We start from the raw sequence: 5053 nt of genomic DNA on the forward strand, positions 1-5053 counted from the left end.
GTTGAATGTAGAGGAGAACAATCGAAAGAATCACCGTAATCATAATAAAGTACTTTTGAGGGAAAGGGCATTTTTATTTTTATTTTTGTTTTTTGTTTTTTGTTTTATATTTTGTATTTGTATTTTTATTTTCTATTTTTCATTTTTGTTTTTGCAAAAACGCGGATGGTTATTTGTATTGGGTAACGTCTGTCGAATACATTTTCCCTTAAGAGGGGGAGATTTTTTGTACTTTAAATTATTTCAATTATTTAGATATGTACACATTAGAAGGAACGATGATGGTAAAATCAATGAGAATATGTGGACGTGGTCTTACTACTTACATAAAGTATTTAAAATATGAAAACATACAATAAAGGGTTCTGAATTGCATGAAAACTTTAAAAAGACTTCAATTCAATTGAATTTTAATTTTTTTTATAAATAACACTTACATACATACATAGCATTAAGGGTCATTTGATCTTAAAACATCTTAATATTGTGAGAAATATTTATAGGTAATAAATTTATATGAATGTATGCATTTTAAACACATTATAGGTATGATGCTTATCACTGTGAAAATTCAATACACACATTAAGGATACATTTTTCTAATATTTTTTTATTAGAAAAACAGAATCCTACTTTTATTTTTATATGTTGTGTTTTTAGTGAAAAAGGTTTGGATACAATCAGAAACTGTTAGTAAGCGGCCATCAAAAACGTATTACAAAACTTTCTATACTGCTTTATGTTTCAAATAGTATTCGAAATGCGTTAATGCACTGTCAAATTTGTGGTTTTTGATCGAACACTTATGAGACCATGTTTAAAAATTGAAATATCACATCAATATTACTAACTTTTCCTTTCCTTTTCTTTTGTCTTTACTCAAAAACTGGATTGATGTAGGACACTTTGCACTGATTTAAAAATGAATATTTTAAAATGATTGGTTAAAATCATGAAATGCGAAAACTCAGTAAACCACAGTGAAAAAAACAACAAACCTTTGCAGAGATGGTTCTATTTTTCAGAAAACTAAATTAGCACCTTGCTAGCATTTTAACTTACCTATATCCGTATAAATTGCTTTTGTGGTAGACGTAGTATTAAAAATATGAAGATAATTATTTTAATCTATTACGGCTTAAAAAGAACGATACTTTGTTGAGTGTATGTAAGTATATTTAGTTACAAACTTCTAAAAAAAACTTAAGGAAAATACTGAATAAAATAAATGATTGTATTAACTTAACGTATATATATATCAACTTAGCTTACTGAAATTTGTACTAAAAGCAATTGAAACAAATTTGCCAAAATGGTATATGTGTGTACATAACGCTCCAACTGCAATTTGCGCCTTTCGCCCACTCAGGTGGTCTCAAAAATTAAACTCAATGAATGCAATCTTTAAGTTGAATCTACTTAAAGGGCTTATAAAGATTGCATTTTATTGGAACCCTACAACATACTATAGAACGAGACCTTCAGACAAGGTGTCAACTAAAGTAATTATATACTTGAATGGAGGACTATGAGGACGTGCAAGCTTTAGGAGTGTGCGTTAGTTGAAAATAACTAATTCCCGCATATTTTTTGGAGTTCTACTATTATCCAATACATCTTAATATATATAATTGTTCTGTGAGTGTGTTTGGCACTGAACTTCTCTTAAACGACTGGACCGATTTTGATGACATTTTTTGTGTGTATTCAAGGGGATCTGAGAATGGTTTAGATTCACAATTTTGTCCGCTGGACAATGTTTTTTAATTAATTTTTAATTTATTAGTAGTTGTTGATTTTGGAATGTTTTACATTGGATCCGACAGACGGCGCTACCATCGCAGTGTCAAATATTAAGCGAAAAGTCAATGGTACTTCATACGACTCTTTCTTCGATGCGTGTCGTGAGTTACATTTATTGGAGGATGATAACCTTTGTAGTATTAAATGGCTTTATTCTCAAGATGATAAATGTTTATTTCCGATTCATGTTTTAAAAGATTTTGAAGCTGTTGTAACTGATACTTTTTCTGCTTTAAATTTATCTCAAGTTAACAATGTTGTAAATGATATAGGTAGAATTTTAGATTTAGTTTATATTCATAATGAGTTTGATGTTTTAATTATTGAAGATGAGAATCCATTATTAAGTAATAAGTTAATAAGTTATTAAGTAATAGTGTTCAATTTATCAGTTTTTCGATCTTTATCTGATTCACTATCTATTAATGGAGTTAAATTAGACTTTAATAAGGCCGATTACAATTGCATTAATAATTATATTCAAAGTTTAGATTGGAATTCTCTTTTGCCTCAATATGAATTGTCTTTGTGCTTTTCTACTTTCATAAATATAGTCCATGATTTGTTTGATAAGTTTATACCTAAAAAGGCTTTGAGACGGGGATCGAATAAACCAGTTTGGTTTTCAAAAGGCTTATTACGCTTAAAAAATGCATTACTTAAGGCTCAAAAAAGAAGCAAAATCAATTCAAATTTTCGAGACAATTATTGTCGTCTGCTTAAGGAATATAATTATTTAAAGAAGTTTTTACATAATAAGTATTTATGGTCCATTGAATCGAAGATCAAAAATGATTCTAAATCGTTTTGGCATTTTTATAATGTAAAAAGGAAATCGGTGGGGATTCCCTCAAATATGAATTACATGGGTAACGTAAGCAGTGATATATCTGAAATCTGTGACATGTTTGCAACTTTTTTTCAATCGAATTTTGTGGCTGATGCCTCTAATCATGATGTTTTGCCAACTTATTCGCAAATAATTGATATGGGTTCTATGTTCATATCTGAGAAAGAGGTATATGCTGAACTTTCTAGCTTAGATTGTAGTTTAAGCATGGGACCCGACAATATACCCGCAAAGTTTTTGAAAGAGTGCGCATGTAATTTGTCGGAGCCCTTGTGTTACATATTCAACCTATCTCTTCGAAGTGGTGAGTTTTTGGATACATGGAAATTGTCCTATATTACTCCCATATATAAATCTGGCTCTAAGCAATCTGTGGAAAATTATAGACCCATTGCAAAGTTGCAACTGATTCCAAAGATTTTTGAATCGATTGTGAAGAAGAAAATCTATGAAGTAGTGAAAAATCATATATCGGTTTACCAACATGGTTTTGTTCACGGGCGATCTACTGCAACTAATTTGACTATTTTTGTAAACTTTTGCTTGAATAACATGGAAAACAAACGTCAAACCGATGTAGTTTTCACAGATTTTTCAAAAGCATTTAATAGGGTAAGCCATAAAATTTTATTAAAAAAACTTTCCTTCTTGGGATTTCACTCAACACTCCTTAAATGGTTCAGTAATTACTTATGCAATCGCTCACAATTTTTAAAAATTGGATCTAAATTATCTTTTAAAATTCATAATTATTCTGGTGTGCCTCAGGGCAGTCACCTTGAACCCTTGTTATTCCTACTCTTTATTAATGATCTTCCTGTAGTGATTAATTGTTCACAATCTCTGATGTTTGCAGATGATGTAAAAATTTTCAAGTCAATCAAGTCAGTTGCTGATTGTTTGGATTTACAAAGAGATATTGATAAATTGAACGAATGGTGTACTATTAACTCCTTGTGCTTAAATACAAATAAATGTGCACTTATGTCTTTTTCAAGGTCCGTCGTGCCTATAATGTTTGAATATAATATTGCTAACGTTTCATTGCAAAGGGTCATTTTTGATCCACACTTATCTTTCAATGTTCATATTGATTATGTTATATCGAGAGCTAACGCTATGTCTGGATTTGTGTTTAGGAACTCTCAAGAATTTCGAGATCCTTACACACTGAAATCCTTATACGTAGCTTTAGTTCGTCCCATTTTGGAATATTGTAGTATTGTATGGTCTCCTCTTTTTAAAAAAGATTTTATACGTATCGAAAAAATTCAAAAACGATTCTCTAAATATGCGATTCGAAAACTGAACTGGTCTAATTCAATGCCATCTTATAATAGTAGGTGCTTACTAATTGGTTTAAAACCTTTATCTTGTAGAAGAACTTATTATTCGGTAATATTCGTAAGAGATGTAATCACGGGACATATTGACTGTCCCCCTCTTTTGGCCTTGTTCGGTATATATGCTCCTTCTAGATTCTTAAGACCAAGAAGTAATGATTTTTTGCATATTCCTCGGCATGTTACAAATTATGGTCAAAATAAACCAGTTACTAATGCTTGTATAAATTTCAACAAGTATGCAAATGTTTTCGATCTTAATCAAAATAGAAATAGTTTTAAAGCTATTATTATGGAAAGCATTGTCTAAAGTTATGTATGTCAATCTTTTTTCTTGTTTGTATAAATTTTTATCTTGTATATATATATATTATATTTTATTATTTTTAAGAAATATTGTACTTAGTCTAAGAGAGTCATAATACTTATAGACGTTAATAAATAAATAAATAAATAATCATTGGGATCTCACACTTGCAGATGTAGCACTGAGCTCATCTCCACAACAAATTCGTCAATTATTTTCAATAATATTGACAACGTGTTTTCCGTCTGATGCATCTGCTCTGTGAAACAAATATAAAGACTCAATGAGTGAGGATATTTTACATCGGACTAGAATTACTAATCAAAATCTTAATATTGAATTCTCCGCCGAAATATACAATGAGTCATTAATAATGATTGAGGATATTTGTATTCTTATTTCAAACATGCCGCTCATCCATTTTGGAATGGCATTACGATAAATTAAGTTTTTGTAAATAAAAAAATATATTTTTTAAATAAAATAGTGTAAGCTTTTTTACCTTTAATTAAAACAAGTTGAAGATTTCATTACACATACTCACACGCTATCGATTAGTCTAATTGTAATAAATTTACATGTAATGACGTCAGATATTGTCATAACATTTGAATAATAATTTTCATCAAAATGGTCCAGAATGTTTTAGCTTATTAAAAAAAGTTTGAAATTTTCAAATTGAAGACGTGTAGTCAGGACAACGTCTGTCGGGTCCGCTAGTAATAATATAATTTTCCATAATAGTATTGA

This window comes from Eupeodes corollae, chromosome 3 (genome assembly GCF_945859685.1).
Source record: "Eupeodes corollae chromosome 3, idEupCoro1.1, whole genome shotgun sequence".
Classification (NCBI taxonomy): Eukaryota; Metazoa; Arthropoda; class Insecta; order Diptera; family Syrphidae; genus Eupeodes; species Eupeodes corollae.